The following is an 18,875-nucleotide window of genomic DNA, read 5'->3' on the forward strand; positions in this document are numbered from 1 at the left end:
CAATAAAATATGGCAATTTTGGTATATATCGAAAGTAGAAATATCCAATTTTACTAGTAAAATATTGGATTCCCTGAAAAGCACTCATGGAGCGCTTACAGGACAAAAATGTAAGGGTTTCCCTAATCGACAACCCGACGATTAGGAGATTGAGCGCCTGATGTACATTTTGATAAACTTTGTGAAGAATTAGACTTACAACACTTTCTGAGATAAAAATCATGGAAAAGACACGAGCAGTGGATAATCCGAAAATGTAATTAGGCTTCGATATTTGTAATAAATAGTCAGCGATTAAAGACAACATCGTCTTGTGTATGCAATGAATTCTCCTCCGACTTCGCTTGCGTTGCTAGGTACCGAGAGAGGTAAGTCACGTATTCCCCGACAATTGCAATGTTTTGAGAAAGATTTGAAGCAAAATTATGATAAATTAATTAGTTTGAATATGTTTCTAGTCCAAATATATCATCAAATCACCCAGTTTGTACCCGGGAATGTATCTTTAACCCAACAGCACGACATTTTATCTTTCAAAAATAAAAAATACAGTATATTTGGTTCAAAAGTAAATCATTCTTGATATGTTTGAGAGAAAAATATGATATTTTTTTCGGTAAAGAATAATAAAATATTTTACATACAAAAGTAGATTATTCTGATATTATTTAAGTAATCTAGACATACTTCACGATATTATTTATCGGGTGGTTATGTCCAATAAAAGTATGGCAGATTTGGTATATAAGGAAAGTATAGACACACAATGTTACTAGAAAAATTACTGGATTACCCGAAAAACACCCATGGGGCAAGCACTGGGCAAGAATGTCAGGGTATCACTAAATGACAATCCGACGGCTTATTATCTGCCAGCTTGACTTAGGGAGAAGTGGTTATTTCTTGATCAAATGGTTTGGCGGTTTGGGGAATCTTGAGGGGTACAAAACGTAAAACTCTACAAATAACGGCGGAAAAAGAAGATGGCAGAAAATAATTTAAGAATTTACTTAGGGCTCAATTGTATAGTAAATGGACAGTAAGTATGACAAACACATTCTGAAAAAGGGCCCTCCCTCATTCAAGTTAAGTGACAAACATGGCTTCTAAAAATAGATTTTTGTTATAGCTTGGGGTATCTCCTCGCGAATTCAAAATTTTAAGAGGGGTTTGAATCAATAGTTTGATAGATTAATTAGTTTGAATATGTTTTTAGTCCAAATATATAATCACATAACAGTCTGTACGCGGGAATGTATCTTTAAGAAATAATTCATAAAAATTAGCATTTTTATGTGTAAATAGTCAATTTAAGTACGCATTACTAGGTTAGGAAGAGGGTTGTTTTCTTTATTATTATTTTAAGATGCTCACTAGAAGCATGCATTACATTGACACGCTTCACATTGTTAGTCGTCTTAGATCGACAAAGCACATGATTGACAACATTCTGCGCAGTTCCTCGTTAGTATCCGTTTCATATTATAAACAAGAAAATTTGCAATAAAAAATGCTCAATGAACAATAATTGGAATGAAATAATACATATGTTTAATTTCCATTATCCACGTCTCAAATAACTGAGTTTAAAATGCTATCTTTCACAGGGTCTAATATATATTCAGCGCTTGGCCTCTAGTTGCAAACCTTTTTCTTTTTCTTTTATCAAACTTCAATTTCGTGTGTTTATAGGCCTAAGTTGGATAAATTCCCCGTCAGAAAGAAACCATTGATAGAAATGAAATGAAATGAAATGGGGTTTAACGTCCTACTGATCTGCTCCTAAACTGGTCAGAACAGTGGGACGCTAAACCCCATTTCTTTTCATTTCAATTCCTAAATTGGGCTAATGAAGACGGGCATACGCCATACAGTGTGCTATGAGGGAAATTTTGCCCGGACAGCGGCACTACCGCCTACTCTTATATCGAATTCCAACTGCCAAGTGATCTTTTACGTGCACGCCAATGTGTAAACGGGACCTCGGTTTTTCGTCCCATCCGAACGACTAGACAGCTTTCCTTGTCAGGCCCTCTGTCCTGTATCATTGACAAGGGGAAACCACGCTGGAAAATCTGGATGAACTTTCTCGGCCAATGCAGGGATCGAACACCCGACCTCCAGGCTAGCGAGCCAGCGTCTTACCCACTTAGCCACCTGATCTCCGCCATTGATAGAAAAGCCTCGGCCCTCGTTGAAACTTTCCCCAGCATAACCTTAGCCTTGTGCTTTATCCATTAATATTTTACCTAAATCAAATTATTCAGGGCCTTTTAATACTTACCTGCCTTGCTTTAATGTTGCATTATTCGGTAGAAAAAGTAAATTTCAGGCATAATGTATAATAAATGTCTACAGTCACTATGTCAAAACCGGGAGCATGGTTTTAAATCTACTGCCAGGAATAAGGCAGGGTTCTTGCACAGTAGATCTGAATAAACGTGTGTGTATCTTAAAATTCCATAATTATTATTTTAACTAATAAATGTCTCCACAGAAACAGTCTTATTTAGCTTCAAATATTGCAACTGCTACCGTCACATCCACCATTTACCACAAATACTGCATGAAAAGTCCCCTTGACGTGATGTAATCCACAGAATTCAATACAACAATATTATCAAGTTCAATGAGTCCTTTTAATTACCATCAATACAATAATTTATAGTCAACAAATGGTTGTACTGCATACAAGCGTACATACAAAGTGGAGCGAAGTAGGTAGACGAAAGTTACGTTATATGGTACGTCACTTGCGTGCTTTTCAATCTGAAAACAAAATGAAGCACGATATAACAACTATAATATATAATAAACTACTATCCATAACATTAAACATTTAAAATGATTTATGGTTGATTGACAATAATTAACTTATGTCCATAAAAAATGACAATAAAATAAATCGAGGCACGGTCACTTTAAACTTAAACTAGTGTAGTGCCGTACTAGGCAAATGCGAATGACATTTTGAACAATATAATAAACATAAAAACATCGTTACTTTTGAGTCATAGATCCGTTATAATATTAGGCTAAATCTTACCATATGATGCCGAATTAAAATCAGTTTTATTTTATTTCCCGATGGTGAAATAAAGTTGCCTCGCGCAGGGAATTTTCTCACACACGTGCATTCTAGAAGTTTTTTTCCAAGACATCCGTTTTAGTCAGCTGATCGCTAGCGCGGTCGCTGATTGGATAAAAGACCGATGACTCATGTACACACTATAACTACAATTAAAGTGACTAAGTTAAAGGGACATGTACATGAAATAAAGTTATTGAAAACGAGTCGGTTTATTTATTTGCCGACCACAACGTGATGTTTGTACAACAGTGGGTTTATCTGTTGTTTTAGTTTCATCAACCGCAACGCGGTTACAGGTTTCAAAACAACAAATAGGTTAGGTATTTTCAAACCTTCAAATTACTTATTGTGTGTGCTATAAACCAAACCTAATCGCACATTACTTCAAATTAATTAGCGTTAGTGATACCGAGCAAATACATTTTCAATGCAATTATTTTTAAAAGTTTCTTTTGATAATATGGGACAAGATTGAAATTCAGACATTATCACCCTGGTAACGTCATCGCTCGTCCATTCAACAATAGCAGGATATCCGGCGTCGTCCGAGGCCCAAATTCGCCTCATCTTTATTAGCCCAGTCGGGGTAGAACGTTAAACCCTTCATTGCATTTTATTTCAACAAACAGTTTACACTCAAAACACATTCACATTTCTAAATATAATCACAAAATATACATAAATATAAACAAATATGACAAAATTAAATGTAATTAAAAACATAATATAAAATTATTTTCAAGTATGTAAATAATTAACAAGCGGTGTCAGTGCAGAATACATCCACATTTCCAGATATAATCACAAAATTTACATAAATATAAACACAAAATATACATAAATAAAAACACAAAATATACATAAATAAAAACAAATAATAATATTAAATGTAATTAAAAAACACAACATTATTTTATGTACATAAATATTTACTAACGGAAAAGGGACATTGTGGTTATTGAGCAAGTCCCATACTGACTGAACATCATGACGCTGTGCTAGTTAATACCACCAGATATTCACTTGTAACTAAATATAATCACAAAATAATTTTATATACACAAATAAAAACAAATATAACAGAACAGTAAATATTTAAAAAAGAAAAACAGATTTTATATATTCAATTAAAATTTCATATAAAAGTTTTAAAAAGTAAAACATTTTACTATATAGCTCCGCTTAACAAAAGGAGAGGTAGCAAATATAACAGAATATATAAAATATCTAAAAAGAAAAACAGATTATATATATATTCAATTAAAATTTCCTATTACAGTTTTAAAAAGTTTTAACATTTTACCTCTAATAAAAGGAGTGATGTAACAACGGGCAACGGTGATAATTTAATATATCCTTGAGATGAAGGCACTCAATCAAAACGTTATTTGTTGTCACAATGAATTTGGCAGTAGACCTACTTACAATCTGGTTGGGGGTGGGGGGTACATGTAAAGGCCACCGCCAGTATCGAGCATGGAACACGGCATGGTCGCCCAGCAAAACCCACGTCCCGCCAAATCATTTTGGCTGCAGGAGGTTTGAACATGTCGGGTATACTTCATTTATTGAGACTGTATAGAGCCAATAATTGTTCTAATGGGTCACCTATTGGGGTATTACTTGACGCCCCATGACATTATGTCACTCTACATTTATATACACAAATAAATAAATGAAATATTAACACTGGGGAATGTATAAAGAGGAATCACAATTAATGGATGAGCAATTGTACCTAAATCTGTGTGTGATAATGTACATAAAAGGTAGCTTGTTTCTAGAATTGTGCCATCAAACAAACAATAGCCAGGAAGCCGAGGCTAACGCCGACTGGTATCAGAAAATATAGAGAAAAAATCACAAGCCCTAGGTAACAGCGTGGATCATCATTAAGGGCTCCCAAAGACAACTTGAAGCCTATAAATACAAATAAATGAGATTAAATCATTCGTTACCCAAGAGTCTACAAAGTTAAAAGGGGCCATAACTCTAACGGTAATTGACAGAACTTGCTGACATGAGAAGGAACTCTTCGTCTGAATAATGCAAATACATTTCAAACAGATTTGATCATAACTCATGTAGTTGGGCCCTTCATAATTTAACTCTGGAATTTATTATCTCCGTCCCCTAATATTCATAAGAGACATACAGGGGTGACGGCAATAAGCGAACACATGGGCTTAAAATAATTATATGGCCGACTATTTCATATATCCACTTTTTTTTTTACAGCCAATTGGCATTTCAATTGAATGATTTGTAAGGGATAACCGGACACACTTAAATGGGAGTTACAGGCCATCGAATAAAACATGAAATATTGGTGAAAGGAGGGAGATAATGTTCGAGGAAAACTTATTTTCATATATACATATGATGTATTTTGGAACTGGTCTTAATAGACGTATAACACTGGGCGGATACACTGTTAACAATTTGGAATATCGGTGTGGGCCAATCGATCAGGTTTTCAAAAAACGTACAAAGCAAAGTACAAAATATCTCTTTGGAATTTCATTTCCATACTTCATTTTAGAATCAACTGAATAACAATGTTGTGTCCTCTCATTGATTTTATTGCATGAAGACCATTCATTATATAATGGTCCTAGTGGACTATTTACAGAAGTCAAGTTTGCATTTCAGAACTCACCAGCACTGTATATTCCAACTACAGTAAGTATGAGAAGAACAGTTAGAATATATTCTCGGTAGCATGTATCCCTCTTATAATACTGTCGAATAATGCGCGGATAGAAGAAGATAAGATAGATCACACCAACTACGACCGGAACAATAGGGCCTTTACTCCCTGTCGGACAAATTGACAACAGCATGAAACCTAGAAGAAATAAATGGAGGCAAATAAATAATTATCAATTTCTTTGTCGACTGTAGCTTTACGCGATCAATTAATGAACGGGGGGGGGGGGGGGTGAACGCCACCTTTGTTGGAGTAATCTACAATTTTAATGTTAAATGGGGATTTATTCAAAGAGAGATAGTTTATGAGGTCCCCATACATATATGAAATTCAAAATAAAAGCGAAGGTTAGAGTTGCATTATGTAAGATTTAGATAAAGATCTGACAATTTTCGCTATGATAATTATAAAATGGATAATAATGGGGGAATATGTTGAAAATTTCAGTCAAATTACTTCATTCTGAGAGGAGTTATGGTGTAGTCTCGATTGCCATTGTTACCGTTGTTACGATAATAAACAAAGTCTCGTTTATCCAATTTTTAATCAAATTATTAACTGGCAATCGTGTTTAAATCCATTGAAAATCAAAACCACCCGATGAACTATAGAGTCGATTATGGGCTTGGCATGTGCATAAATGTTAAATTAATGCATTATACAGCATTTGAGGCTGCCTAAAATAATTTTTTTTTATCTACCAATATGAAGAATGCCTTGTATGTAAATTTTTCTTATCGCAAAATCGTGGATAATGTTATTTATGGTGGTGCCCACGATTAACTGCGCCAATTGCATACTGATAATTCCAGGAAATATGTTTTCGTTTGAAGAAACTCACCTGTAAAAATCGGGATGAGACACGAAGTCAACAGAAAGATACGACAGCCTGAAATGAAGCAGAAACACATCGACCGATTAATAATATACACGCGATTTATAATTGTTATAATAGACATAGACAAAACCATCTATGTACTTTAAGCCCCAGTCATGCCTTCCTGGTATTTGGCCCAGTGGCAAACCAGTGTCGACTGTAGGGATCCGTGGAGAGACCACAATAAACGGTGTTGAACCGTTCACTGTCGTGAGTTTAGCGTCATGTTGTCGTGACAATCTGAGGTCTTCTGTGGCCACACGACAGTAACACACAACAGTACGCTGATCCACGATTCATCTCGAATGCCCAACTTTTGCCGAGATTGGATTACGGTGGATGGAGCCACGGTGGCTCAGAGAGTAAGACGCTGGCTCACAAACCAGCGTCGATCCCTGAGTTGTCCAAGAAAGTTCATCGAGATTTCCGGCGTGGTTCCCCCTTTTCATTGGTGCAGGACAGAGGGCCTGGCAAGAGACATGTGTACGAATTGGAGTGTACGTAAAACATCCCTTAATTGTCAGTTGGAATTCGATATAAGAGTAGGCCGTTGCGCTGCTGTCCGGGCAAATGTCTCTCACAGCATATTGTATGGTAGAACACTAGGACGTTAATCGCCATTTCATTGCACGACGGTGGACGACCGCAAACGCATTTCCTGTTATTCCAGTTTTATCTATATGGTGGTTTTACAACTGAAATCCCACCCTTTGCCGACCTTAATTCCAATCAACCAATCGATCAGGATGTTGCAGCTGCATTCACCGGATACAGAAATGCAACCTCCCGATAACAAGACAAAATAAATAACGATTCCCGAAAAACTAATAAAACAACTAAGTGGGCAAAAGCTTAGATTTTAGATAATTAAATGGGCCTCTTATACCTATATCTTAAATAGAATATAATACAAAAATAAATACATGCATAGGCCTGAATAGAGTTGAATAGAATACAGGAATAAATGTATCGATAGAACTGAAACCATTTAATTAGTAAGACAATATAACGAATAGGGGGAATTTAAAGTTGTGATAAAATAACCACAAGTTGTAGTGTATCAAAGGAATCCTATATTTTGGACCACACGGAGACCTTCCCACTATGTGCGCGTATTAAAATATGATAGCGTATTAAACCATGATAACGTCTACTTACACCTAGAATCGGAGAAGTCATCCTCCTCGATTTCATTATATTGGTCTTTATTTTCTTCTGATTCAATACAAAAAAGCTCGATCTTTTAGAAATAACAAAAAGAAAAGGGATAATATTAAAGATACAAAATTCCAGACTAGATACATGATATGTGCAATAGTCCAAACTAGAGGCACAATTTTCCAGACATGAGGCACAACAGTCCAGATCAGAGGCATGCTAGTCCGAACAAGAAGCACAGTATTCAAGACGATGGGTACGGGCGTCCAGTCTGGAGGTACAATAGTCCATACTACAAGGACGAAGGTCAGCCCATAAAAAAACATTTTGGTCAAGAAATCATTAAAATCGATAACCGTCGCTGATCATCTTCTGCATTTTTCGGATAAATGTTCACCACTTAACTCCTTTAACATTAAATAAGAAAACCATGCAGAGAGAGCTAGTAAGCGGGTGTCAATAGCCTTTTTTTTAAAAAAAAAATCTTCAGGACTTGGTACCTCATGTGTATCTACGTCGGGGCCCAAATATTTTCGAAAGTTATTATTAAAGGAGTAGTTAGCTCTTTGGAAGCAGTGTACATACGTCAAGGAATCCAGACAGGATCGTGAATCGCCCTATAGGCGATGAAATTTCCAATTATCTCGTGTATTAAAATATGACTACTCACACCTGCAGTCGCAGAAGTCATCCCCCTCGACTTCACTAGAGTTGTCTTTATCTTCTTTTGATTCAGTAAACAAAAAAAAAACAAAAAAAAAAAAAAACAAATATCAAAGATAGAATATTCCAGGAAACTGGCACGACATTAGTCCAGACTAAAAGCACAAATTCTAAACCTGAGGCACAATATCGCAAACATCTGGACTAGAGGCACATTTGCAATTTCGGTCTGTTTAATCCAATGACATCTATACTAACTAGACCGCGCGCAGACGCTAAATTGGTGGAGAACGGCGTCTGACATCCGGTGGTGGTTGTAACGTCAAAGCGTAGAACAGAATCAGCGAAAACCAATGTAAACAAAAGGCGTGCGAATGGTGAACTTCAGGGCCTTGTCAACAAGCCCAGTTTATCAATTTATTTGATTCATACCGCGGCTTTATATTTCTATAGTTTTACTAGAATAATAAAGAGTTAGACATATTTTTCATAGTAAAATATAGACTCGATTCAGCTCTGTGTAATACTAATAGTAATCATAGTAAGTAATTTCAGTAGCCTGTAGCCTAAAAAAAATAAACCAGTTATTTACAACAACAAAATAAGAATTCCAATGCTTTAAAGCTTACGCTCTAAAATAGTGCATTCTACGGTTCATAAAAATGGCTTAATTGGAAATTTTAGTGTTCATATTTTTATTTTTAAAATATAATTATGAAAGTGCCACGCCCATTTTTAAAAAAAAAAAGTTATACTTGAGAAAGCTACTGGAAATTTTGAGACAACCATCTTAAATATATGAAGTTTTTAAACACACAAAGACTGCATTTTTAAAATCAGTATTTTTTTTTTATATAAAGGGCTTAAACCCAATAGTTGCATTAGCATTAAAAGTATTTCGAAAGAAAAAAAGTTGTGATATAAGGATTATATACACATTTTTCATTCTTTTGCTTTTAAACCAAATTGATTCACTTAAAATATTTCTAAAAAAAACCCCCAAAACCTCTCAATATTTATTAAACATTGGACAGAATTTACCCATCCTAATACTTCATTAAATGTTAGAAACAATTTTTTGATATCTGTTGATCGTATATGTTGATTAGCATCAACATATAATCATTAAATAATAGACTGAAAACTGGTTCCATGTGTCGTCCATAACATCCAGACACTCTTGAGTAAAAAATAGGTTACGTGCCCTTGTTTTGAAATTAGTCTCGCTTAACCAGTCTATCGACCATTCAAGGGCTGATTGACAGGTCGGGATAATCAAGACTACTTTTTTACGAAACATAACAGAAAGCTAGACCAAGAAATTGAATTTAGAAATGAGCACGTTAGCTAGCTCAACAATTGTTTTAAGAAGCTTGTAAAAGTAAAATGAAACTACTGCTAGTATCATGTTCCTGTCTAACCCGAGTGCTTCAGAGATATTATTTGTACTAAACCAAAAGATGCTGCTCTGAACGGTACAGTTAATGATAAAGCGATTTAAAAAATGAAACGAACGTAATTTCTAAATCTGCTGTAATAACCAAGAAGCTTAATTTTACTGCTATTCAAAATCGTCAACAATAATTTTTTTTACGGCTGTAATAGTTGATAGATTTGTAGAGAATTGCACGTGCCATGGCTATTTATAGTATCATACTGTCAGAAAGTTGGCCTCGACACGGCGAATGTGCACGCTTCAGTGGTAGTCTCGAACTATCAGCGGTTGACAGTATTTCTGTAGGTGCATGGGCCACCCTATGTATGGTTCCCCCTTATCAGTGGTGTTGGGTAGATAGCCTGTCTAATCGATCGGATGGGACAAAAAATAGAGGTCTCATGTACACATTGGTGTGCAGATAATAGAACCGCTGACTGATGGAATTCGATATCCGAGTGTCTGAACGTACAGGTAAGCCTCTGTGGACGATTATAACTTATGATTATTTTGCCTAAATTGCTTTTAGTCAGGATTGCAGGACGGAGGGCCGGCCAAGGACAGCTATCTAGTCATTTGGATGGGATGAAAAACCGAGGTCCCGTGTACACATTGGTGTGCACGTAAAAGATCCATATAAGGGTATAGGCCGTAGCCGCTGTCAGGGCAAAATTTCCCTCATAGCACACTGTAAGGCGTATACCCGTCTTCATAAGCCCATCGAGCAGAAGAGTAGGACGTAGGACGTTAAAAACCCCTTTTCATTTCATTTGCTTTTATCATTGTCATTAGTGAGGATCCAACCTTGTGGGTTTTCTCCGGATCCTCTGGTTTCCTCCCACTGCTAAAGACACCATGCGCAAGTGAATTATTGAAAAGAAATTGAACCATGTGTAAGTCCAAAAATGACCTAGTTTGTGTCGAGTGGACGTTACCCCCCCCCCCCAATCTCTCTGTCTCTCATTAGTGAGGATGTGGTAATAATAGTACTAGAAATGAAAATAAGACAAAAATAAAGACAAAATATATCAAGGTACTGTTATATAAATAAAGCTATGTATATCAGACAATTATTAAACTGTAACGGTGGGTAAGACGCTGGCTCGCTAGCCTGGAGGTCGGGTGTTCGATCCCTGCATTGGCCGAGAAAGTTCATCTAGATTTTCCGACGTGGTTTCCCTTGTCAGTTCTGCAGGACGGAGGGCCTGACAAGGACAGCTGTCTAGTCGTTCGGATGGGACGAAAAACCGAGGTCCCGTGAACACATTGACGTGCACGTAAAAGATCCCTTGGCAGTTGGAATTCGATGTAAGAGTAGGCCGTAGCAACGCTGTTAGGGCAAAATTACCTTCATAGCATGGTGTATGCCCGTCTTCATTAGGCCAGTTTAGGAGCAGAACAGTAGCACGTTAAACCCCATTTCATTTTATTTCATTTCATCGTTCTACATTTTTATGTATTTTGTATAATATAGATGTATAAAATTCCCCGCTTCATAACATTTCGGGTGATACCAAAATTATCCGTCCATATATAATGCACTAAATTCATTATAATTACTTGAAAAATAACTCATATTTATGTTATCCAAAAATTAGATAATTTATTATGTTATCCAAAAATTAGATAATTTATTATGTTAACATTATCCTTCCATTTATTATGAACTAATTTCTCTATAATCCCTTATCCGTAAATTAAATAATTTATTATGTTAACATTATCCTTCCATTTATTATGAACTAATTTCTATATAATCCCTTATCCGTAAATTAAATAATTTATTATGTTAACATTATCCTTCCATTTATTATGAACTAATTTCTCTATAATCCCTTATCCGTAAATTAAATAATTTATTATGTTAACATTATCCTTCTATTTATTATGAACTAATTTCTCTATAATCCCTTATCCGTAAATTAGATAATTTATTATGTTAAAATTATTCGTCCTTAAACACTAAATTCTATTTAATTAGGTGAACAATCACTCTTATTTTTATATCCAAATGTTTATTATGTTAAAACTATCCGTCCATATATTATACACTAACTTCTTTTTAATTGCTTGAAAAATCACTCATAGTTATATATTTTTATCCAAAAATTAAATAATTTATTATGTTAAAATTATAAGTCCCGAAATCATAAACTAAATTATTTTTAATTGCTTGAAAAATCACTTTCATATTTATATCCAAAAATTAATTTATTATTAGGCTTATGTTAAAATTACCCATCTTTTCATTATTCATTAAATTCTTTATAATTGCTTGAACAATCATTCTGCATATATGATCAAGTGTTATCTGTATTTATACATCGTATGATATGCATACTGAATAAATAAAATTATTATTATTAGAAAATTATTATTAATAATGACATTTTTTTTACATTTCAAGATTTTACTTCAGTATTCAGACGTGAAAGGTTGCCCATTTCGGTCTTTCATTACTTTATTATTAATCCATATTTAGCATCTACAATTGTATCATTTGTTAAATAAAGATTCAAGAACCGTACATATTCATTCTTGATTAAAATTTCCTATTGCGAATTTAAACCAAGTCTAATTAGGTCTTATTATCGAGAGCGTTCCCATGTGTTGACATTAGAAACCAGTTGACCTACTTACTTTCACCCACTGCCGGAAGTCAACATTCAGTGGGAGCGCGCGGTCTAGTTAGTATAGACGTCATTGGTTTAATCTATGTTACAATGTGGATATAAACTGGGTAGTTAACATTTAAGAGTCATTCCATAAGAACACCGTGAAGAGACCGTGTATTAAGTAGGGGTCAACGGGATGTCTTTTCATAGGGGATGTGGCGGGCGGGGGGGGGGGGCAGCTGCCCCTTAACTTTCGGGCAATCTGACTTTTCGGGCAGACGGGTAAAGTGAAGACAAAAATTATTTCATCTAGTTGGCAAATTAAAGTGCCTAAAATCAGATAAAAAACTGATTTTACTTTTCTTTTAACTGAATACCACGCATTTGTAATGAATTCACTATGGATTAAAGCATTTTGATTGGAGCCACTCTACTTTGTGTGACATTTTCCGGGCATAGATTATTATTTGTGAATGCAGCTTCAGTCTGATTGGATTGAATAGCAGAAACACGCATTTGCGACAATTAAATTTTCAAAATTTTCTCGGGGTTTGCGAGGCCCCATACCCTGTGACGATTGATTGATTGTTTGGGATTTGGGATTCATGTAAGTCACCTAAGGTAGGCTATTTTGGAACACACTGTAGTTGCTGGAATAGCAGGAAAGCGCGTTTGCGACGGTTTTAAAATACAGATGTGAGATCATCGGGCAACTTGCCAATCGTACATAATCTATACTAGATGAAATATTGGACTCCCGTGACGTATTTCATTTAAAAGCACGTGCGGAACAGTGTCTGTATTTTAATTTGTTTAATCTACCATTAAACTATACATATTTTCAAACTTTTCTCCCAACGGTACCATATAGGTGGACTTTAAAGGATTGATTGGTTGATTTGAATTCGAGTCAGCCACTAAAGTTAGACCACTTTAAAGTTGCTGTATTCATGGGCTGGGAAGGCAGGATAACGTGTTTGTGTAGGATCTGCCCCCCCCCCATCCCCGTCCAATTCATTACGCGACCATTTTATATATAAATTTATCTGATATTTCTAGAATTATCCTAGTAACAGGGCACCGGTGAAACACCATTCATAAAAGTCTTCTGGTTATTAAAAAAATTAATAAGGGAAGGCAGGATAACGTGTTTGTGTAGGATCTGCCCCCCCCCCCCCCGCCCAATTCATTACGCGACCATTTTATATATAAATTTATCTGATATTTCTAGAATTATCCTAGTAACAGGGCACCGGTGAAACACCATTCATAAAAGGCTTCTGGTTATTAAAAAAATTAAAAGTCACGTCATGATCCAAATGTATAAATAATGAATTTATTTATCGTTGATGTTATACATACGCATGCAATTTCACACATGCAATTATATATTGCTATTGACATACTTATTCAACAAGGAAGTTACACAAATATCTATTTTATTTTTACACATGTGACAGCGTGAAATGGCATTACATGCTTGTTTGATCATTTTATTATTTTTACGATAGAAATATATAGAGAATCTCCTACCAGTCTTTTTTGATATCAAAAAATATCAACACAAGTTGATAAAGTAACAAAAAAACGAGGCTCTGTCGAGTTTTTTTTTTTTACTTTATCAACGTGTGTTGATATTTTTTGATATCAAAAAAGACGAGTAGGAGATTTTATTTATCACCCAATCCCTTCTTACATGCACACATAGATAAATATAATTCTTTGCTGTAGATTTCACTTTTACTGAACATTACGGCGTAGTGATACACCATTTTTTGACAGCAATTCAACCATTGCAAAGTCCTTTATATTGACCCAGTGTTTCCATCAAGGTCAATCAAATAACAAAAGTTCATTTTTAATAAAAAAAAAAGTTACTTTTAATAAGAAATGAACTGTTCTTTGAAAATAAAAAAAAGTAGTTCCTTTTCAACTGACCAATCAAATTCATGTAAAGCGATATCTCCTAAGGAGATGTCGCAGTAGATTGTGAAATATATCACACAAGCGATATCTACTGTAGAATGTATTATTGGGTGATAAAATGTGTTAATACAACCGTCTTAATGCTAGGTTCCCACTACACGGGGGTCGTCAACAAAATTTGCTATGTAATGGGGAGGGGAGGGTACAGAAATTGATATAGATTGAGACAACAGAGGAAGCAAGTCCATAGGGTCGGGGCAGACTACAAATAGAATTTAATCGAGATCTCAGTCGTGTATCACTTTCACAGGGTTGGCAGGAAAAATCCCACTGCGGTAATGTAAAGTTAATGATCGCCCCACGGGAGGATAATTGAATATGTTAATGTTCAAACTTAGGCGTTGAATAGACACTATTATTATAAATATTTGTAAATTAATACCTGCCCCAAGCAAACAGTGAATTAAATAGGGGTTCTTTAAAGTTTCATCAAAATCAATCAACCTAACCAGTGTTGAATTTAACATTGATGGAGCCCATTGCATAACATTTTGTGGGGTTTCCTATTCTTTCTGTCTTTGTATTTAGCTCAAATTTTCAAGCAAACCATACAAAAATAAAATATTCAGAAAGTTATGGTGTTTAGTTTAACGTAAAGTCATTTACGGACCAATAGTACATTGATAGAACTGGTTAAACACATTCCAGATATAATTTCAAATGAAACTGGTTTGGACAGTTACAATACCGAAAATTCCTGTGTCTGCAGAAAACCACACCAAGACCGATTTTTTTTTTTAGCCGGGGAAATGAGAGAAAATAGTTTAGCGTCGGATTTTTGGCCTTATAGCTATTTATTATCTGGTACAAAATACTAGCGCGCCAGAAACTGGTACGCCAATTAATAACTAGAGCGCAACATATTTCTTTTTTATTAATTTGTTTCCTTACCGTGCTCCATACATTTCAACCCAGATAGACAACGACTGAACAGTCGGTTACTATGGACTGTATTGTCAGCTTGAAATAAACATAGAGGACAGCGACGGTATTACAGTATTTGTATATAAAGACCATTCATCATAATAAACTGAAGTCTAGTCATCGAATTTGTTCTCTCTGTAATTTCCATTACAATTCAAATCAATTCAATTCAATTCAATTCCTGTCAACTTAAAAATTTTCTTTTGGGTTAGAAGTCTTCGACACAGATCAATAAATCCTATCATTACTCTTATTTTATAATTGCATAATACATAGCTACATTGGGATATTTTGTATTTAGCTACGATTGGAAGCCTTTAGTTTTAGTTTCACCTTGCAAACGTTTTCTGGTAACTAATGTGTAACATCTTTAAAATGTGATTAATTAAACATACCCAGTCCAATATATCGATACAGCCTTCGCATAACTATCGGTTAAATTGATCAAGTGTGGTCTTTCACTGAGTTAACGGAAGTTAGTCTATATTTACTTTACAAAGAGCCAATACTTACGCGCCTTTTGTATCATATATTCATATATATATACAATAATATAATAATAATGAAGTAGATAATATATAATATATAGCATAATATTGTAATTATTTTGAAATGTTTAATTTGGGTTTAAATTTGTCAATAAGATATTGTTCCTTCAATCTCAATAGAAGTTAACTATAGAAGTTAATTTATGTTTGCTTGTTTTGAAAGATAGTTACGGCGATTTCGTCATATCAATATTCTCTCTCTCTCTATATATATATATAACCCACCTGCACGTCACGGAATAGCTAACTTTTTGTTGGTTCAATTTCCCGCGCGTACATCATTTAAAGGGACGCCATTACTGGCAGGATTGGTTGGATACAGGTATCATAACTTTTGAACCTCCATCATATGACAAGACCATACTCTATCCTCTTGAGGAGGAGGGGGAGGACAAAAGAATTGAAAAAAATGATAGACAGGAAAATTGAAAATAGTTTTATTAAATTTCAGGACGTAGTAAGACAGATGGCCACTGATCTGCGTGTCATCCACCATCGCATTCGTCCTTGCAGGATTTGGGAGCTGTTGGCGATGTAAGGGTTCAAGCTCCTGCAGCTCCCTTGTCGTCTGCATCCAATCCCGTCATAACACATCCTGTTATTGAAAATATGTTGAACACAATCCCGTCAGATGGTAGATATGGTTCCAGTAAGAGCACGGATGTCGGCTCCAAATCAAAAAACTCTCAAGGTAGGCTTAGAGATCAGTCCATGTTAAAAAAGGAGCCTCTACTAGAGGATAGCTTAAAATTAAATCAAGGTCCGCCTAGTGGACATTCCTCGGGGGGGTCACTCACCTCGACGAGGCTCAACAGCTTCCAAAGGCCATGAGTCTAGGAGGTCCAGACACAGACATCATTCCACTAGCTCCAGTGAGGAATCCGACCCATTTTCTAAGAACCGATCTTTTCGCGACTGGTCATCTTCGGATTCTGATTCTGAAATAGAACAAGACGAACAGCACCGCCGCCACCGAGGGAGAAGCCCTAATCCTCCTAAAATGCTTATGTTCTCGGGTGACGATAAGACTTCTTGGGAAGCATTCTACGACCAATTTGAGTGTATATGACATCGTTATGATTGATTTCTTAGAGCAGTATGGATGTGTTGTTAACTTGCGCAATTGTACTGTGTCTATAGGGAATGATGTCATATCTGCTACCCTAAAATACTCACCTGGAAATACTAGTAAAGTCTGTAGGGTATATGTTAAGAAAAACTACTCCATTCCACCAAATTCATCAACTATAATCGAGGTAACCCTTGATTGTGCTGGTTTAGGGGCTTTGCATGTGGTCAAGCCTATTGCTCAACATTTAATCTTCTTGATGTCTGCCTCTTTGGTATCTGGTCCCACTGGACATTTTAATATTCTTTATGACTCGAATGTTGGTGTCCTGATTAAACATGGTGTTCATTTAGGCAATGCCATTGCAGAAGTAATAAGCCAGGTTAACGAGGAATTTCAGATACGGTCCCGCAGTATCTTCTCAGAGCCTATGTTACCACCAAGATTTCCCGATCACCTTCAGGGCTTGTACAGACGGTCAGTAGTCCACTTGCCTGGAAATTATCATAATGATTTAGCCCGCCTGCTGTTCGAATATTCTGATGTGTTTGCTGCCGCTGATTTTGATCTTGATTGTCTCTCAACCGTTCAGCACCATATAGATACCCAGCAGGAACCTCCCGCCAAACAGAGCATGAGACGAACACCCCTGGGTTTTCAGGAGGTAGAGAAATTGCTTAAAGCTGGTGTGATTGTGCCATCAAAATCGGATTGGAGCAGTCCCACACCAGTTTTGGTGAGGAAGAAAGATGGGAGCTGCCGCTACTGTATTGACTACAGAGCTCTTAATAATTCTCCGTTACCCATCATTAAGGATTGTCTTGATTCGCTTCAGGGATATTATCAGATTGAATTGGATGAATCCTCCAGGAAAAAGACAGCATTCATAACCCGCTTTGGTTTGTTTGAACACGTTCGCATGGGATTCGGAGCTTTGAGCAACCTGTCCCCGGACAATACTGATGCTGGTTCGAGGTCTCCCACACCAGCTGGCATCAGAGAGGGGATATCGCTGCCGCTGGTTGACCAGGATGATGATGATGGATTTGCTCCACAAAAATATAATGATTATATTTTATTATAATCTATGCACATACATACTTTTTTTTATAAACTGCACAGATTTTATTCCTAAATAATTGTTGGTGGTATGGTTTCAGTCTTCATTATATTTTAACCATTATTTTATTCCTTTTTAGATTGCTTCTGAGACAGGAGATTTTACCTGAGATTATTTTAGGATAGTGAAGACTAGCTGTAGTGAACAAGTTTTATTTAGTCAGAAATGTCGGTTGACAACCATAAAAAGAAGAAATAGCTGTATCGGATACAATTACGGGTGTTCGAGGGTTCACACAAGTATTTGTAGCTCTCTGTACCTCCGTGAAACTGTAAATAGCTGTAGATATTCCATCATTTGTGCCAATTGTCTCACACATCTTCTCGCCGGCGCTGTGGATTCTTTTCGGGCAGGAGGGGGGATTCCGCCCAAAATGTCTTGTTCAATGGTATTGTGTGGGGCATTAGAATGTATAGAAGTCCTTCCATTTTAACCCTTTTTATTTAATTTTTAGTTTATTCATCTAGTTTTTAAACAGTATCTAGCATATTTCCTTTAAGCTGACGTCAAAGTCTTTTGGATCGGGAGGAGTGTAGTGAATGTCACGTGATTGCTCGCTGACGATATCACGTGACTACATGAATAACTCACTTTTACTACGAATCTGACAAGGTACGGTTGTTAATCAAGCTAACAAGTTGTCGGCCACGACTACAAAAGGAACTTAGATCTTTGTGAT

General features: G+C 35.9%; 1 long non-coding RNA gene across 2 annotated transcripts; it reads right to left on the reverse strand.

Annotated features, from left to right (window-relative positions):
• Positions 1–2,623: 2,623 nt before the first annotated feature.
• On the reverse strand, positions 2,624–15,925 carry LOC126820851 (uncharacterized). 2 transcript variants are annotated; one of them, XR_007680169.2, is made up of 6 exons: positions 15,855–15,925; positions 8,507–8,560; positions 7,837–7,918; positions 6,643–6,690; positions 5,751–5,939; positions 2,624–5,011 (listed from the first exon to the last, which is right to left on the reverse strand). It is a non-coding gene; the product is annotated as an uncharacterized LOC126820851 (long non-coding RNA). The 2 variants fall into 2 exon arrangements; XR_008788038.1 differs by having other exon boundaries at positions 8,507–8,557; positions 15,855–15,910.
• Between the last annotated feature and the right edge of the window lie 2,950 nt (positions 15,926–18,875).

The sequence above is a fragment of the Patella vulgata genome, chromosome 5 (assembly GCF_932274485.2).
Source record: "Patella vulgata chromosome 5, xgPatVulg1.2, whole genome shotgun sequence".
NCBI classification, from domain to species: domain Eukaryota; kingdom Metazoa; phylum Mollusca; class Gastropoda; family Patellidae; genus Patella; species Patella vulgata.